The sequence below is a fragment of the Brachionichthys hirsutus genome, chromosome 22, assembly GCF_040956055.1.
Source record: "Brachionichthys hirsutus isolate HB-005 chromosome 22, CSIRO-AGI_Bhir_v1, whole genome shotgun sequence".
In the NCBI taxonomy this organism is placed as follows: domain Eukaryota; kingdom Metazoa; phylum Chordata; class Actinopteri; order Lophiiformes; family Brachionichthyidae; genus Brachionichthys; species Brachionichthys hirsutus.
The window spans coordinates 29,307-50,314 of NC_090918.1; positions in this window are offsets into that span (position 1 = coordinate 29,307).

A 21,008-nucleotide genomic window follows, 5' to 3' on the forward strand; every position below is an offset into this window, starting at 1 on the left:
GGGCACAGCGGGCCGGCCTGGCGCCCCACCAGCACCCAACACCACGCCCCCCACAACCACCCGCAGTTAGAATGGCTGGGAGGTGATGTACTTCTGAGGTCCACTCGGTCCTGGATACAGAAACCGGGTTCCTAAATGAAAACAGAAACAAGATGAGTCATGCAAAAAAATGTAAGCAGCATTACCATTTACATCGTTGTGGTGGCTTTCGCTAGCAGGCAGAATCAGGTTACAATATTTATATTTAATGATTTAATAAAAGGAGACCAACTTTCTGTAAAATATTTCAAATATTTTTTATTTATTTTTTTGGAAGCAGAGATTTTCTCCATTGATATGTGTTCCATGAGGAGGTTCAACCAATGATTGATGTTTAAAGACTGTTTATTTTTCCAGTTAACGAGGATTGTTTTCTTGGCGATGGCGAGGGCTGCGAGTGTGGGGTGCGTATGTTTCTGTGAAATAACAATTTCTGCCAAGTCACCGAGTAGACAAGAGATCGGAGATAAAGGGAACGTACAATCTAAGATGGACGACAGTCTATGTGATACTGCGACCCAGAAATCCTGGACGGGTGAGCACAACCATAGGGCATGGAAATAAGTGTCAGCAGTATTTTGGGAGCATTGAGAACAGATGTCAGATTCAGAGAAGCCCATTTTCTTCATCATATATTGAGTAATGTGTGTTCTATGAAGGATCTTATACTGGATGAGTTGAAGATTTCTGTGTTTTGTCATTTTAAATACATTTTCACAGATTTGTGTCCAAAAGTCATGATCTAAGGTTAGTGACAGATCCGTCTCCCATTTTGAGATGGGAAGAAGTAACGTATCTGTGCTTGAGAGGAGTTTATAAATCTTAGAAAGGGTCTTTTTAACTGTCGGGGAAATCTTTGTGACTTCCATAACAAATACAGGTGGCTGAGGCGGGCCCCGGAGCGTTGGAATTCTTTTCTTAATTGTATTCTTTACCTGAAGATAGTAAAGGAAATTTCCGCTTCTGAGTTCATATTTTTGGAACAATTTTGTAGATGACATAAACGTATTGTCATGAAAGAGATGATGGAGTTGAGAGATTCCCTTCTGTTCCCACATACCTACATGGAAAGGTTGATTGCTAGCCTGAAAGTCAGGGTTATTCCAGATTGGAGAGAACATGCAGGGTTCCAGTTTGGAGTTTGTAACTTCTAACGCTTTCCACCAGGCGGACAAGGTGGAAGAAATCATCGGGTTTTTAAAACAGTTATGCCGTTTGATGGTTGTTGTGATAAAGGGGAGATCTGCGAGTCGAATATCCTCGCAGTCCTTCTGTTCCAATTCTAACCAGTAATTAGAGTCTCTATTCGGGTGCATCCATAGATGCCACCCACTTCTGACCTCTGCGTAACGTTACAAGAGAAACGACGGAGTAATAATGGAGATTTCTCAGCTTAATTTTATGCCATACATGAGCTTTTATTTGTTACAGAAACACGTGTCAGTGCTCACAAATGACGTGAAACGGTGTCACATTTAACTTTTATTTATTCACATTTATCAGTTAAACCAGTTAAATGTAATCGTTTTATTCCTTCTTCACATGGATGAAAGGCATTCCTGCCCGTTCACGTTTGAAATAAGAAAAACCCAGTTTGTACTCCTAAAATCCAGAAATGTGTTCTGATATTCTTAAGAGTCCCGTAATTACTTGATAATTACTGCTTAATAAACATTGCATTGACAGCATTTTAATTATGTCACAATAAAAACACGTTATATATATATATATATATATTCGCAGGACAGAGGAGTGTGTCTCCTTCTCCAGCCCGTCCTCACCTTTTATGAAGTTGTTCAGAAATGGAGAGTCCAGTTTGAATAACCAAAATATTCACCATCAGCTTTGAGTATGTGGTGGGTGGGTGATGGTGGGGGGGGTCAGTATGTGGTGGGGGGGTCAGTATGCAAACTCCTCACAGAAAGGCCCCAAGTTGGATTTGAACCTGCAACCTTCTGGTTGTGACACCCGCTCCTCAAAATACTGACACACACTGCGGTTGGGAACGCGGCGCTGCGGTCCAGAGCGCCTCTGCCGTTGGCTTCATTCGTCACCGAGCACAGGAAGGTGCGCACCTTCCCATCTCCGGTTAGAAGCCCTCCCACTAAGAACCCCCCCGGCTGCAGGAAGCCCGTCAGCGCTGTGATGGACGCCGCTGCCCCGCAGGAACCCGTTCACACCAGAGAGGAAATGCTCTAAATGAGACACAGGACGGTCTATCCAGGCCACCGGTTCCCTCGGTTCATCAAGGAGAAGTTCTGAATCGGCAGCTGACCTTTTCCTCGGCACTCCCAGTGTCCTCCTTCCTGCTCCCCCCCCCTGACTCTGCTCACGTTTCCTCCTCATCGGTTCCTCACCCTGGCCCCCAGCCTCTTCTCATGAATCTTGTCTCCTCCAGCAGCAGCATGAGGAGATTCCTGAATGGATCATACCTGAGGAATGGGTGTGACTCAGAAAACCGTTGTCTGTGATCTGGGAAAGGAGCAGGTGAAGCACGGCCCGGCCCGTCTCGCTGGCAGCCTAACTAACCTCACCTGAGCGCTCTGGGGTCTGCTCTGCTGCTGCCTCTCCTCCCCCCAGCATCACAGACAGCACACTGCCATCTGTTGACGGGTGGGAAAACTGCATCCTTGGGCTTTCTGAGGGGAAGTTCAGGCTTGAACGAGGGAGGCTTCATGAGGGTCTGCGATAAGGACAGAAAAATGGAGATTGTTGAGCTTCTTTGTCTTTGTCTGCTGCAAGTCCTTAAACTCGACGGAGGACCAGGACAGAAGGTGCAGCAATCTTTTCTGCCAAATAACGTGTAATAACATGACAGTAACCGTTAATAAAAGATGCTGCGACCATTAACGTCCATCGCTGAGCGTTAGCTCATCTAATGACAACCATAATACTGATTCATGACTTCTACACTGCTAATGTCTGACATGTCTTCTCAAGGCAGGCTGATCCAGTGTCTGTGCAGGACGCCGTCTTTTCCATGTCCACTGTGATTTGTCCTTGACGCTGCTCATGCTACAGCATTGGGCGGGCCGGTGCTTGAGCCGAGCCAGTCGGTCCAACACCTCGGTAAAGACGGGGGTTCTGGTCCCACATCACCCGCTGAGCTGCTGCTTCAGCTCCTGATCCGGTTTCAGCCGGGACTGTTCCATGCCACGCTGGAGTTATGAAACTCGAGGGAGGCTTTACTCAGCTTTTAATAATCTATTACATGTTTTAAAAGCTTTTTAAAAACGACAGACTCTAGATCAATGCCAGCCCTGGTTCAATCATTTTTCATTCAGTGGTCGTGATTAGGGATGATCCAATCATGTGATCGGAAATCGGGCCGATCACGATCGGAGTCAGATGTTAGCAACGATCAGGACTCTGATATATATGGATTGTTATTGCCATTACTTCTTTATCAGATCTGGAGTTAGGCTGTGGAACAGAGTGAGACCTCTCTACTACAGACAGAGATGGTAACATGACATCACTTCCTGTGACGCTATTGGTTGAATGCTGGCTAAACAGGAAGCAGCTTGAAGCTCGTCGGCGAGTCTGTAACCTGCTGATGTTCATTTGATGTTAAATATTGCTATTTAATATTTCCTGTTGCACTCGTCCAGTGCTTCTCAATTATTTTCTGTTACGCCCCCCCTAGGAAGAAAAAAACATTTTTCGACCCCCCCCCCAAAAAAAAAAAAAAAACACTCTTGTATCCTTATTAACATACAAAGAAATATGAGAAAGAAAATAATAACAACTTACAACAACAAATAACTTTATTAACAGCGTAACAGCGCACATGTTACGTGCAAAAACACCACAGAGATAATACTCCCTGCGCGCCTCTGACAATCAGGGCGCCACTGCCAACTACTGGAGTGGATGTGCAATTACACTTTAATCTAGTACAGCAAAAAAAGCATGTTGTCCGGGGTCACAGGCGCCCCCCCCCCCCCCCCCCCCTGACATCGCACTGTGACCCCCACTATTTGAGAACCTCCCTGCTTGTGTGCGTGTGTTTCAGCTCCGTGTTCACGCTGACGGGCGACACGCTTCCCTGCTTGTGTGCGTGTGTTTCAGCTCCGTGTTCACGCTGACGGGCGACACGCTTCCCTGCTTGTGTGCGTGTGTTTCAGCTCCGTGTTCACGCTGACGGGCGACACGCTTCCCTGCTTGTGTGCGTGTGTTTCAGCTCCGTGTTCACACTGACGGGCGACACGCTTCCCTGCTTGTGTGCGTGTGTTTCAGCTCCGTGTTCACGCTGACGGGCGACACGCTTCCCTGCTTGTGTGCGTGTGTTTCAGCTCCGTGTTCACGCTGACGGGCGACACGCTTCCCTGCTTGTGTGCGTGTGTTTCAGCTCCGTGTTCACGCTGACGGGCGACACGCTTCCCTGCTTGTGTGCGTGTGTTTCAGCTCCGTGTTCACACTGACGGGCGACACGCCTCCCTGCTTGTGTGCGTGTGTTTCAGCTCCGTGTTCACGCTGACGGGCGACACGCTTCCCTGCTTGTGTGCGTGTGTTTCAGCTCCGTGTTCACGCTGACGGGCGACACGCCTCCCTGCTTGTGTGCGTGTGTTTCAGCTCCGTGTTCACGCTGACGGCGACACGCTTCCCTGCTTGTGTGCGTGTGTTTCAGCTCCGTGTTCACGCTGACGGGCGACACGCTTCCCTGCTTGTGTGCGTGTGTTTCAGCTCCGTGTTCACGCTGACGGGCGACACGCTTCCCTGCTTGTGTGCGTGTGTTTCAGCTCCGTGTTCACGCTGACGGGCGACACGCTTCCCTGCTTGTGTGCGTGTGTTTCAGCTCCGTGTTCACGCTGACGGGCGACACGCTTCCCTGCTTGTGTGCGTGTGTTTCAGCTCCGTGTTCACGCTGACGGGCGACACGCTTCCCTGCTTGTGTGCGTGTGTTTCAGCTCCGTGTTCACGCTGACGGGCGACACGCTTCCCTGCTTGTGTGCGTGTGTTTCAGCTCCGTGTTCACGCTGACGGGCGACACGCCTCCCTGCTTGTGTGCGTGTGTTTCAGCTCCGTGTTCACGCTGACGGGCGACACGCTTCCCTGCTTGTGTGCGTGTGTTTCAGCTCCGTGTTCACGCTGACGGGCGACACGCTTCCCTGCTTGTGTGCGTGTGTTTCAGCTCCGTGTTCACGCTGACGGGCGACACGCTTCCCTGCTTGTGTGCGTGTGTTTCAGCTCCGTGTTCACGCTGACGGCGACACGCTTCCCTGCTTGTGTGCGTGTGTTTCAGCTCCGTGTTCACGCTGACGGGCGACACGCTTCCCTGCTTGTGTGCGTGTGTTTCAGCTCCGTGTTCACGCTGACGGGCGACACGCTTCCCTGCTTGTGTGCGTGTGTTTCAGCTCCGTGTTCACGCTGACGGGCGACACGCTTCCCTGCTTGTGTGCGTGTGTTTCAGCTCCGTGTTCACGCTGACGGGCGACACGCTTCCCTGCTTGTGTGCGTGTGTTTCAGCTCCGTGTTCACGCTGACGGGCGACACGCTTCCCTGCTTGTGTGCGTGTGTTTCAGCTCCGTGTTCACGCTGACGGGCGACACGCCTCCCTGCTTGTGTGCGTGTGTTTCAGCTCCGTGTTCACGCTGACGGGCGACACGCTTCCCTGCCGTTCACGCCTCCTCTCCTCACTCGCCTTCACGCGAGCCCTGATCCAACACGCTTCCCTCGCTGGGGCCTCTTGTGGTCTCCCCCCGGCTTCCTCCCCACCCTGACCAGGTTCCTGTTCGAGGTCAGGTCAGGGTTGCCCACAGCCTGGTAGGGGCTCTGGGCTAAGCCGCACCTCTGAGCTGCAGGAAAACCACCACTGCTGTAAAACAGCGCGGCGGTTAGTTGAAACGTCAGCAGATTACTCGGAGCATTTTTCTGCGTTTGAGTTTCAGGGAAAGCTAAATCAAGGAAAGCATTCTTATTTCTTTCTCTTCTTCTTTTACTTTGGTTGTTTTCTTTTATCCATTAAGAATACTAAATTCATGTAAATTTGTCTGGCAGCTGAATGGAAACACGGCCTCGCTCTTAGTTTTCCTCCATCTCTGCCTTTTGTCCTTTGGTCCTGACGGAGTCTTTTTTAGTTCAGGTCATGCTGCCTCCTGATGCGGGCCCTTCAGGGGGGGCACCTTTGGGCACCAGGGAACGTGATCTGGTTCCCTTCCGTCTGGTCTTTCACAGACAGCGCTTCCTGTTTCCTTCTGCTTTGGAGTCTTGACTCAACCATTGATTGTATCAGGTCATAGAATTAGCCTCTCGTTCTACACCGAGATCAAAGAGGACCCGGCATCGGTGACCTCGGTGACCTTTAGGAGGCCCCAGAAGCTGCACACAGTAACGCAGGTCAGGAACCTGCAGAGTCCGTCTGCCGCTTCACCAAATGGAAGAAGCTCCTCCTCCTCGTTTTAAAAGTCCCCCATGATGCATTTCTCCTGCCCCCCCCCCCCGTGATGTGACTCTGGTCCGGCGGCAGACACCCAGGACCGAATGCTCTGTCCATCGTTCATGGCTGGACTTGTCCAATGACGACCGTGTCCATTTGTCCTGCAGCGTTTTGGGGCCATTCATGCGAGACGAGGCCGATCTGGTGAATCCATGAAAGCAGCGAATCCGACCGCTGCATGCAACGATCCTGATTTACACGTTCTGTTCGTGTCTAGAAGTGGGCGGTGCCAAACACAGCAAATAAAAACCAACTACGAGAAGCACGAGTAAACCTCGGCAGCCCGCTGGCTGAACCTCCGTCAGCAGGGCGGCGCCACTCTTCCTGCTGCAGAGCTGCGTCTCTGGCGACGCCCTTCCTGCGTCTCCATCTTGATCTCTCGGATCAGGAAGTTCACGTCAGGGAGAGCAGAACTCCTGCTGCTTTGGGATTGGGTCAACGGAAGCAGGAAGACAATCACGTTGCCCTCCTCCTCCTCCTCCTCCACCTTCATCTCCACCTTCTCCTTTATCCTCTCCTCCTTCATCCTCTCCTCCTCCTCCTCCTCCTCTCTCGCCGAGCGAGGGGGACCTGAGATTCACCTCATTTTAGCAGCAGGCGGTTTGTCTCGCATTCCGTACGACTTCTCTCCGTACTCGCACGCTGGGAATCTCCCAGCGTGCGTTCGTCTCCCAGAAAGAGTTTTATTTGTGTCCTGCTGTCCCGACGACGCCTTTATTTGTGTCCCGCTGTCCCGACGACGCCTTTATTTGTGTCCTGCTGTCCCGACTACGACTTTATTTGTGTCCTGCTGTCCCGACGACGCCTTTATTTGTGTCCTGCTGTCCCGACGACAACTTTATTTGTGTCCTGCTGTCCCGATGACGCCTTTATTTGTGTCCTGCTGTCCCGACGACGCCTTTATTTGTGTCCTGCTGTCCCGACGACGCCTTTATTTGTGTCCTGCTGTCCCGACGACAACTTTATTTGTGTCCTGCTGTCCCGACGACGCCTTTATTTGTGTCCTGCTGTCCCGGCAACGCCTTTATTTGTGTCCTGCTGTCCCGGTGACGACTTTATTTGTGTCCTGCTGTCCCGACGACGCCTTTATTTGTGTCCTGCTGTCCCGACGACGCCTTTATTTGTGTCCTGCTGTCCCGACGACAACTTTATTTGTGTCCTGCTGTCCCGACGACGCCTTTATTTGTGTCCTGCTGTCCCGACGACGACTTTATTTGTGTCCTGCTGTCCCGACGACGCCTTTATTTGTGTCCTGCTGTCCCGACGACGCCTTTATTTGTGTCCAGCTGTCCCGACGATGACTTTATTTGTGTCCTGCTGTCCCGACGACGCCTTTATTTGTGTCCTGCTGTCCCGACGACGCCTTTATTTGTGTCCTGCTGTCCCGACGACAACTTTATTTGTGTCCTGCTGTCCCGACGACGCCTTTATTTGTGTCCTGCTGTCCCGACGACGCCTTTATTTGTGTCCTGCTGTCTTTAACAAGGTGCTCGTGTTCTTTTCTGACTCACTGTGGTTCTCATTCACGGCATCCTCTGTCGGAAGCCGCTGCCTCCGCGTGTGTAAACGTGTTTGTGTTACGTACAGCTGCTGCTTGTGGTTCGACTATGTGTGTGTGTGTGTGTGTGTGTGTGTGTGTGTGTGTGTGTGTGTGTGTGCAGCTTGGACCGGGTCCTCGAGGCCACACGTGCCACCAGTGTGCTGATTTGTATCATGTTGAAATTCAACATGGTGCTCAGCCCGTTGGATCCGATGAGATAACCCCCACCACAAACATGCCTCGCGTCTCCCCCTCTTATCGCCGTCCAGTCTGGCCCGAGTGAACATCTCAGTCCTCTGAAGAGCCCGATTGTTTCAGGTTCCGTGTCCTTTGAGGAGCTTTGATTGGGATTCACTGCTAGAACATGAAGAGAGGCCCGTGAGAGAACATGCGGTGGGGCTGGAAACCAGGAACTCGGGTCCGTTATTTCAGTGGTGGGCTGTAGGCTAATTCAGCGCGGGGTGCAGAATGAAGTGGCTGGGAGAGCAGTCCTCAGAGTTTAATCCCTGTGTCTGGACGGCAGCGGCGGGACGTCAGATTACCTCCCTCTCACCATGCGTGCAGCTCATCAGCCTGCGGTGCGCGTCCCAAGGGTTCCAGGAGAAACACGAGTCGATTTAGATTGACAATAACATTTTAGAGCGTAATCCGGATGATTCTGGATTCCTGCCTGTCAAACGATGGAAGAGCAATTTGTGTTCAGGCTGTAGTTTTTGATGAACATGATCTCAACCATCCTGAGCTGATGGAAGACGCGTGTCACTCAAGACAGACAGAATATCCCCGGTGTGGTGCGACTTGGAGCTGATCCTCCCCGTCCAATCAAGTCCACTGACAAGAGTCGAGCTGCAGCTCACAGACCTCAGATGGGATTAGATGCATTTACAACCACGTCGCAACACAATTCAGATTCACAACAACAACAAATGAAAGAGTAGTGTCTGACAAACCTGCTGCACGGCGAGCCACGACCCTGAGCCAGAAGCCTTTGTTCTCTGCTGCCACAGTCTGAGATCAAAGGCTGTCACCTCCTCATCGCTTCTCTTATCTCGCTCTGCAGCTTTGGGGTGAAACATTCGCTCCTTTTTGACTTTCTCTCTCTTCACCTGTCTGACGTTAGTTTCTCTCCATTGAATAAAAGTTCTCCTTCTGCTCTGATGCACATTTTATCCTCTTCCTCTCTCTCTTTTTTTTGGGGGGGGGGGGTTCTGGTTGTGGGAGAGGAAGCTGAGATACAGCAGCCTTGAAGTTCTCAGGAACAGAGCTCTGTCGTTCCTGAAGTCGTTTTCTCATGATGAGGCATCTTTTTCATATTTTCCATCGTGTCAAACTGTCAAATGAATGCTTTGCTTCGAGCCGCAGAGATAATTGAGCGTAAGAAAATGATTGCGTTCTTTCTTTAGTTTGTAAAGTCCTCTCTAGGCCCTTTGCAGCATGAAATTGATGCTTTCCTAAAGGAACACGCGATGCAGGCGTCTGTCATCAGACCTTCCAGGAAAGAAAGATAAATATTACTGTGATATCACAAAGCCTCAAGTCTCAAGAAGAAGAAAAATTCCTTCTGTCCAGATTTCCTAAAATCAATCTGGATATCAAAACACATTTGACCTCGCAGACCATGCGAGATAAGAAGATAAGATAAGAAAAACTTTATTATCCCCGTGACGGGCAATTTGTTGCACAGCCAGCAGAGACACACAGCAATTCAGTTAAAACATAAAAAGTGCACAAGTGGAATAGAAGCTGGTCCCAACAGGCTGTTGATCAAACCAATAGAAGCAGGAAGAAATGACTTTGAGTCTGTTTCTCCTGCACTTTGGTACCGACGACCGGAAGCAGCAGCCTGTATTCAGAGGACAGCGGGTGAGTCGGGTGAGTCGGGTGAGTCGGGTCAGCCAGGACTCTGGCTCTGTGCAGGACAGCTGACCCTCGCCATCTTACTGCACCACCAGATTGGGATGCTCCTCAGATATTAGCGCAAAGGATCCAATAAAGGTGAAAAACAGTCTCCATAATGAGTTAACGCTGCAACATGCAGCAGGAAACAAGCGCATCTGCAGATGTTCACGCAGTCGGGAGCGCAGCCTCGCGAAATGTTATCGAAACCTCCCATCAGGAGCTCATGAGTGCTGGGACGGGTGCGTGCACGCCATTGCTGCACGCTACGGGGGTGCTGGTGCAAAGCCCGAGCAGGACAGAGGAGCATTCTTTAGACAAACGGGGACTATTTCTGCCTCACTGCGAGCAGCAGAAACGCGGAGAGAAGAGCGCATCGTCCGTCGGCCATCGCTTCCCCAGCAGAGATCTGGAAAGCAATCTTAATCCTGATGGTGTAATCATTAATTATGTTGTACAATCACCTTCATTTCCTTCATGGGTTTACAGGAAGGCACATTTAACAGCTCTCAGCAGATGAAATGAGGGAAACGGTGAAGTCTGAATGTGTGGCGCGGCGTCAGGAGGGTCAGCGCCGGGGAGGGGGTTTCTGCCAGCCTGACCTCGAACATCATCTAACCACAAGAGGGGGGTGTGGAGAGGGCAGCTATGCTCGCTGGGTGTAGATCAGAGTGTTGTGACAGAAGCTGGGTCGGTTCAGGGCCGATGATATTAGAACCAGCAGGGTCAGAAGAAATGCAGACTTGTTTCTGGTTTTCTGGATGCACTTTAAAGGAAATGTTAAATGAGCAACAGGTGGGAGAATAAAGGTTAATGATTGGCAGCCTGTTTCAAACCCAGAAACCATCAGGAAGTACTGATTATATTCAAACGGCATGATTATTAGTTTTGCAAGAATAAAAATAAAAATTGCTTTTAATAGCGTTCTGCCATCTCATTTGTGGTTTTATTGGAATCTTGACAATCATTTTCCTTGTTTTGACACTAGAGCTACATTTTGGGAGAAAATGTTTCATCCAAGACGATCGGGAATCTCTCCAACATGCATGGAACAGAGAGACGAGTTACAGGATCATTCATTCATTCATTCATTCATTCGGCTCCATTTCAGCCAAATAACACCAAGAAAAGAGAGGATTTAAATATGTTTCCATCACACGCACTACTGTGCTATATAATAATAAACAATGACTTTATAATGACCCCTGGTGTTCTTCAGAAAGGTGCTACGAAGCACTGGTGCTCATAAGAAATTGAACTCGTTACATTTTCTTAAAGCAGCAGATAAACGGAGGCAGAGTTTGGAGCATCATGCTCAGAATCTACTCCAGGTCGTTGACCTTTTACCTGGTCGTGACCTGGCTGCAGTGAATTATGAAGTTCACAATGTGTTTCAGGTGAAGCAGGCAGATGAGATTGATGAATGGGAAAAGCTAGGCGTGCAGCGTCATGAGCAGTGTGTAGGTCGGGGGGGGGGTTAGTGACTGTGTGTGTGTGTGAGAAAGAGAGAGTAAGTGTGTGTGAGAAAGAGAGAGAGACTCTTTTTCTTTCTTTACTGTAATGTAATAATTAATTGCTAAGTTAGCGTGTTAAAGCCCAAGATGGGATCACTAGTTACAGCTACTAGTTCTATAAGGTTACCGTTAGAACTAGTAGCTGCTGCAGGAGCAATCAGGGGAAACAGTGCAAAACAAACAAACACACAAACACACAAACAAACACACAAACACACAAACAAACACACAAACAAACACACAAACACACACACAAACAAACACACAAACACACACACAAACAAACAAACACACACACAAACAAACAAACACACACACACACACACAAACAAACACACAAACAAACACACAAACACACACACAAACAAACAAACACACACACAAACAAACAAACACACACACACACAAACAAACACACAAACAAACACACACACACACACACAAACACACAAACAAACACACAAACAAACAAACACACAAACAAACACACACACAAACAAACAAACAAACACACACACACAAACACACAAACAAACAAACAAACACACACAAACAAACAAACACACAAACAAACACACACACAAACAAACACACACACAAACACACAAACAAACAAACAAACACACAAACAAACACACAAACAAACAAACACAAACACACAAACAAACAAACAAACACACAAACAAACAAACACACAAACAAACACACAAACAAACACACAAACAAACACACAAACAAACAAACAAACACACAAACAAACACACAAACAAACACACAAACAAACACACAAACAAACACACAAACAAACAAACAAACACACAAACAAACACACAAACAAACACACAAACAAACACACACACAAACAAACAAACACACAAACAAACACACAAACAAACAAACACACAAACAAACACACAAACAAACACACAAACAAACAAACAAACACACAGACAAACAAACAAACACACACACAAACACACACACAAACAAACAAACACACACACAAACAAACACACAAACACACAAACAAACACACAAACAAACACACAAACAAACACACACACAAACAAAGAAACACACAAACAAACACACAAACAAACACACAAACACACACACAAACACACAAACAAATACACAAACAAACACACAAACAAACACACAAACAAACACACAAACAAACAAACAGACACACAAACAAACAAACACACACACAAACACACACACAAACACACACACAAACACACACACAAACAAACAAACACACACAAACAAACACACAAACAAACAAACACACAAACAAACAAACACACACACAAACAAACAAACAAACACACACACACAAACAAACAAACAAACAAACACACACAAACACACAAACAAACAAACACACACACAAACAAACAAACACACAAACAAACAAACACACACACACAAACACACAAACAAACAAACACACACACACAAACACACAAACAAACAAACACACACACACAAACAAACACACACACACACAAACACAAACAAACACACAAACAAACACACACACACACAAACACAAACAAACACACAAACAAACACACACACACACAAACACAAACAAACACACACACACACAAACAAACACACAAACAAACAAACACACACACACAAACAAACACACACACACACAAACACAAACACACACACAAACAAACACACACACACACAAACACAAACAAACACACAAACCAACACACACACACACAAACACAAACAAACACACACACAAACAAACAAACAAACAAACAAACAAACAAACAAACACACACACACACACACAAACAAACACACACACACACAAACACAAACACACACACAAACAAACACACACACACACAAACACAAACAAACACACAAACCAACACACACACACACAAACACAAACAAACACACACACAAACAAACAAACAAACAAACAAACAAACAAACACACACACACAAACAAACACACACACACACAAACACAAACAAACACACACACACAAACAAACAAACAAACAAACAAACAAACAAACAAACAAACACACACACACACACAAACAAACAAACACACAAACACACACACACACAAACAAACACACAAACAAACACCTGGTATGACATCACACATTGGAGGCGGGGCATGGGCCTTATTCACGATGTTCTGCTAACATCGCTTGTTCTTGGCCACAGTGAATAATTCGTGCATGTGCAGAATATTCCGTGCACGTTGGCAGTGAGGTAATGACCAATCAGCAGTCTGTTCCCTTAGTTTGTAATTCAATCCTCCATGGGGGCTTTAAAGACTCCACTGCCCCAGCGTTTATACCCTAAATGCCCCGCCCTTCCCTGACTGGCTCCATAGAGCGATGCTTAGCCTTAGCTTAGCCTTAAACACTCACACTCTCCCTGTCTATTATGGATTCACCATTTCATGCTGGGAAACGGAATCCCGTCTCTCACTGACGTCGGCTGTGTCCACGCGCTGGGAGTGAAGGACGGGCTGCTCGGCTCGTCTCCTTTGTCTTCTTGCAGGTAATGCAAAGATGGAGCTGGACGTTGAAAAGACTTCTTTGTATTTGATTTGAAGGGAGGGAAGACGTGGTGGGACAGTCTGCTTCATTCCTCCGCCGGGTTTTGTAATTTCATCTTTAATTTCAAGCCCTTTCACTTTTCCAAACACTAAACACTTGTGTGTTACCAAACAGGTCATTTAACACAAGAACTGGAGCATCGCTGCTGCATAACAACAAGGACAGGTACACGAGCAGTGGCACATTCCAGAAGGAGCACAATTCCATTTGATTCCCACGTGGAGAAACTTTATTTCAGTCCAGTTGTGAATCTGAAAATCCAAATCTGACTCCTGTCAGGGTTTGGTTTGGTGCTTCCACAAACGGCAGCCTCAGGATGGCTGCGGAGCAAACCGCAGATAACCAGCACAGACGGAAGGCCCGTCCCGCCAGAGGTCATCGGGTGGGGGCTCCCAGAGGTCATCGGGTGGGGCCTCCCAGAGGTCATCGGGTGGGGGCTGCCAGAGGTCATCGGGTGGGGGCTCCCAGAGGTCATCGGGTGGGGCCTCCCAGAGGTCATCGGGTGGGGGCTGCCAGAGGTCATCGGGTGGGGGCTCCCAGAGGTCATCGGGTGGGGTCTCCCAGAGGTCATCGGGTGGGGGCTGCCAGAGGTCATTGGGTGGGGGCTCCCAGAGGTCATCGGGTGGGGGCTCCCAGAGGTCATTGGGTGGGGGCTCCCAGATGCTCGAGCAAGATGAAATACAGGCAGCACGGAATCAAGACGACGGAGGTTTCAGTCGGACCAGATTAACGAGCCGATTAAACGCTCAATCCGGCTCATCGCTCTGGACGGCGTTTTAACCATTAGAAAATGACAGGATGTGGTTCGTAATAGACGCGGACCTTCCCCAGGAGTCAGGACAAACCCAGAGGAGAGCGCCAGACGCCTCCTAAGGGACATGTGGGGGGGGGGGGGGGGGGATGTGATGCAAATGTGCTGTCAGGTGAGCTGGAGTCAGAAGCAGCACATAGTCATAACTCAGTTACTTCTGAATACTCAGTTACTTCTGAATACTCAGTTACTTCTGAATACGCAGTTACTTCTGAATACGCAGTTACTTCTGAATACTCAGTTACTTCTGAATACGCAGTTACTTCTGAATACGCAGTTACTTCTGAATACTCAGTTACTTCTGAATACGCAGTTACTTCTGAATACGCAGTTACTTCTGAATACTCAGTTACTTCTGAATACGCAGTTACTTCTGAATACTCAGTTACTTCTGAATACTCAGTTACTTCTGAATACGCAGTTACTTCTGAATACTCAGTTACTTCTGAATACGCAGTTACTTCTGAATACTCAGTTACTTCTGAATACGCAGTTACTTCTGAATACTCAGTTACTTCTGAATACGCAGTTACTTCTGAATACTCAGTTACTTCTGAATACTCAGTTACTTCTGAATACGCAGTTACTTCTGAATACTCAGTTACTTCTGAATACTCAGTTACTTCTGAATACGCAGTTACTTCTGAATACTCAATTACTTCTGAATACGCAGTTACTTCCTCAGATAAGAACCCATTAAACCTGCCTGGAGGTCGTTGATGGTCATGTTTTTGTTTCCTGCTGCATGAGTCACCCGATGGCCGCTCTCTGTGCAAAGACATCCTGCTAATATATAAAATATTACAAAAGACATAGAAAAATACCAGACAAAGATACAGATGATCACATTAGATTACATCACATTACATCACATTACATCACATTACATTACATTACATCACATTACATTACATCACATTACATTACATCACATTACATTACATTACATTACATCACATCACATTACATCACATTACATCACATTACATTACATTACATCACATTACATCACATCACATTACATTACATCACATTACATCACATTACATCACATTACATCACATCACATCACATTACATCACATCACATTACATCACATCACATTACATCACATCACATCACATTACATCACATCACATTACATCACATCACATTACATCACATCACATCACATCACATTACATTACATTACATTACATCACATTACATTACATTACATTACATTACATCACATCACATTACATTACATTACATTACCTCACATTACATTACATCACATTACATCACATCACATCACATCACATTACATCACATTACATCACATTACATTACATTACATCACATTACATCACATTACATTACATCACATTACATTACATTACCTCACATTGCATTACATCACATTACATCACATCACATTACATCACATCACATCACATCACATTACATCACATTACATTACATCACATTACATTACATCACATTACATCACATCACATCACATCACATTACATCACATTACATCACATTACATTACATTACATCACATTACATCACATTACATTACATCACATTACATTACATTACATTACCTCACATTACATTACATCACATTACATCACATTACATTACATCACATTACATCACATTAGATTACATTACATCACATTAGATTACATCACATTACATCACATCACATTACATCACATTACATCACATTACATTACATTCCATTCCATCACATCACATTACATTACATCACATTACATCACATCACATCACATTACATCACATTACATCACATTACATTACATTACATCACATTACATCACATTACATCACATTACATTACATTACATTACATCACATTACATCACATTAGATTACATTACATCACATTAGATTACATCACATTACATCACATCACATTACATCACATTACATCACATTACATTACATTCCATTCCATCACATCACATTACATCACATCACATTACATTACATCACATTACATTACATTACATTACCTCACATTGCATTACATCACATTACATCACATCACATTACATCACATCACATCACATCACATTACATCACATTACATTACATCACATTACATTACATCACATTACATCACATCACATCACATTACATCACATTACATCACATTACATTACATTACATCACATTACATCACATTACATTACATCACATTACATTACATTACATTACCTCACATTACATTACATCACATTACATCACATTACATTACATCACATTACATCACATTAGATTACATTACATCACATTAGATTACATCACATTACATCACATCACATTACATCACATTACATCACATTACATTACATTCCATTCCATCACATCACATTACATCACATCACATTACATCACATTACATTACATCACATTACATTACATCACATTACATTACATCACATTACATCACAGGATGGCTTTCCTTTGATTCTGTTGTCTCATGCGTTCCCAAATCGGCCTGTTGCAGTTTTATGTTTAACCGTTTAATGACACAAACACACGAGTCGTATTCCTTACGGAGCTGATTAGCAAGAAGACAAATATCTGGGAATAAATGTCAACGAGACCACCGGTTGTCATCAACCCTGTCAATAGACGGCGCCGAAGAGTCACAAACACAGATGGGGATGCATGAGATGAAAATGATGCTGAGGACGATGCAAAGGACGGGGCTAGAGGACGACCCAGGAGAAGAGACATGGACGTAGTGAGGGAGGACATGAGAGTGGCTGGTGTTGGGGAGGACAATGCAAAGGACAGGGCTAGAGGACGACCCAGGAGAAGAGACATGGACGTAGTGAGGGAGGACATGAGAGTGGCTGGTGTTGGGGAGGACGATGCAAAGGACGGGGCTAGAGGACGACCCAGGAGAAGAGACATGGACGTAGTGAGGGAGGACATGAGAGTGGCTGGTGTTGGGGAGGACGATGCAAAGGACAGGGTGAAGTGGAGAACGTTGGATTGCTGCGGCGACCCCTCAGGGGACAAGAAGACAGGACAGTAGTAGTAGTGATGCTGTCCCTGTGAACCTGTCCCTGTGACGCTGTCCCTGTGATGCTGTCCCTGTGATCCTGTCCCTGTGATGCTGTCCCTGTGATCCTGTCCCTGTGATCCTGTCCCTGTCATGCTGTCCCTGTGATCCTGTCCCTGTGATCCTGTCCCTGTCATGCTGTCCCTGTGATCCTGTCCCTGTCATGCTGTCCCTGTGATCCTGTCCCTGTCATGCTGTCTCTGTGACGCTGTCCCTATGATCTTGTCCCTGTAATCCTGTCCCTGTCATCCTGTCCCTTTGATCCTGTCCCTGTGACGCTGTCCCTATGATCTTGTCCCTGTCATGCTGTCCCTGTGATCCTGTCCCTGTCATCCTGTCCCTTTGATCCTGTCCCTGTCATCCTGTCCCTTTGATCCTGTCCCTGTGACGCTGTCCCTGTGATCCTGTCCCTGTGATCCTGTCCCTGTGACGCTGTCCCTGTAATGCTGTCCCTGTGATCCTGTCCCTGTGATGCTGTCCCTGTGATCCTGTCCCTGTCATGCTGTCCCTGTGATCCTGTCCCTGTGATCCTGTCCCTGTGATGCTGTCCCTGTGATCCTGTCCCTGTGATCCTGTCCCTGTCATGCTGTCCCTGTGATCCTGTCCCTGTCATGCTGTCCCTGTGATCCTGTCCCTGTCATGCTGTCCCTGTGATCCTGTCCCTGTCATCCTGTCCCTTTGATTCTGTCCCTGTGACGCTGTCCCTATGATCTTGTCCCTGTGATCCTGTCCCTGTGATGCTGTCCCTGTGATCCTGTCCCTGTCATGCTGTCCCTGTGATCCTGTCCCTGTCATCCTGTCCCTTTGATTCTGTCCCTGTGACGCTGTCCCTATGATCTTGTCCCTGTGATCCTGTCCCTGTCATGCTGTCCCTATGATCTTGTCCCTGTGATCCTGTCCCTGTCATCCTGTCCCTTTGATCCTGTCCCTGTGACGCTGTCCCTATGATCTTGTCCCTGTGATCCTGTCCCTGTGATGCTGTCCCTGTGATCCTGTCCCTGTCATGCTGTCCCTGTCATCCTGTCCCTTTGATTCTGTCCCTGTGACGCTGTCCCTATGATCTTGTCCCTGTGATCCTGTCCCTGTGATGCTGTCCCTGTGATCCTGTCCCTGTCATGCTGTCCCTGTGATCCTGTCCCTGTCATCCTGTCCCTTTGATTCTGTCCCTGTGACGCTGTCCCTATGATCTTGTCCCTGTGATCCTGTCCCTGTCATGCTGTCCCTATGATCTTGTCCCTGTGATCCTGTCCCTGTCATCCTGTCCCTTTGATCCTGTCCCTGTGACGCTGTCCCTATGATCTTGTCCCTGTGATCCTGTCCCTGTGATCCTGTCCCCGACAGTAATACAGATTTAAATGTTGTCCCCATCACAACGCCTGAACACCACTGGTGTGATGTCACTACAGGCTGAACTTGTTTCTGTGCTGCTGGTCATTCTGGGATGCCTTGAGGAAATAATTAGCATACGTTATTATTAGCATCCGCTGCAGTAGCACAGCAGCTAACACCAGCTCAGTCCCGCGGACCGTTAGCGTCCCATGCAGAGCTGCTCCGACACGGGGATGGACGTTTCCCTCGCTGCAGCAGGGGGATCGGTGCCAGACCCAACCCGTTCACACCGGGCCCCCCTTAACAAGAGGAGCTGTTTGAGGCTTTGTGCTCCCCCCACGGCCAAACGCAATTGTTATTCATTATTTGTTAAGGCTTAGCTTTTATATGAAGGGTAAAATTCTTTGTTTGTACGTAATTGCTCGAGCATTTACTGACGTCTGTTACAAACGGCCTGATCACGCTTTAGATCCAAAAGTGGTGTTAATCGCTCTGAAGCACACTCCTTTGATTCATCATGCTGGTCCAGGTATCCAAACTGTGGATGGCATCGTCTTCATCACCACACACACACACACACATCAGAGTCGTGCTGGAGGACACCAGTGGATCGAGTGGGAGCAGCTGACAGTGACAGATACAGCTTCATCAGGACGCGACGGCGCAGGCGTTACCCTGATGCAGCTGCAGTGATATTCCAATCAGTCGCGTTAAATAGTCTTCTCCGGCTCACGGCTTCACGCTTTGATTCTCTTGCTCCGTCTGAAATGTTTGAAACAAAACGGCAGAAGCTTCCCCTCGGTCCACATTCGAGCAGATTCGAGCCATTTGAGGGAAGTCCTTTGTTCGTCCCTGACAAGCTGAAGCAGAGAGGGGTCAACTTTAAGACTTATCACAGTTGGCCATGTCTTATGAACCCAGCTGTTAGATGAGGACTGCCCCCCCCCCCCCCCCAGTGTCTGGCTTGCATGTCTTCTCCTGCAGAGCTGCATGCATGGGAGCGATCTGCAGCCCTGGGTGTGAGAAAGACATTTAGTTGCTTCAGTTGGAGGACAGTGAGGCTCCCACAGCTCAGTCCCGTCGATGGCTGTCCTCTGTCCTCTGCCCTCTGCCCTCTGTCCTCTGTCCTAACCCTAACCCTGCACACTCAAGTCATTTTAGTTTACCCAGGTCATTATTATGATTCCTTTCCCCCTTCTTGTTTTCGATCCCAGCGCTGAGTGCGGTCTTTTTATGGTTCTTATAAAAGGTTGCCGTTTGCTTTGAGCCTGCCATAGTGCTCTCGAGCCAAAGCCACAGCAGATGTGCTGCTTTTGTTGTTCATTAGCTACTGGCAGCTGCCCGGCGCTCAGAGCCTGAACGAGTCCGAGTCACAACCCTGGCAGGAAACGGATCTATTCCTGCTGCTCTGGTGTTATCAGCTGTGGGACGTCTCGGGGGGGGGGGGGGGGGGGGGCACTGGGCCACGGCTTCACGAAGGCTTGGTGGACACACACACACACACCAAAGGGTCATATCCTGAGCAAAACGCTCTCTAATTCACCCACATTCCTGCCGTGCGTGAAGCTCAGTCTGAGGTTTCGGGCGCTGGGAGGCGACCTTGTTTGTGCCACAGAGTCACTCCAGCCTCTTCACTAGCCATTAACTGCTGCAGACGGAGACCAACCCAGGCCCACACATGCGTGTGTATGGGGATATATTGGTGTCTGTGTGAGACCTGCGTGTCTTCGTGGCGCGATG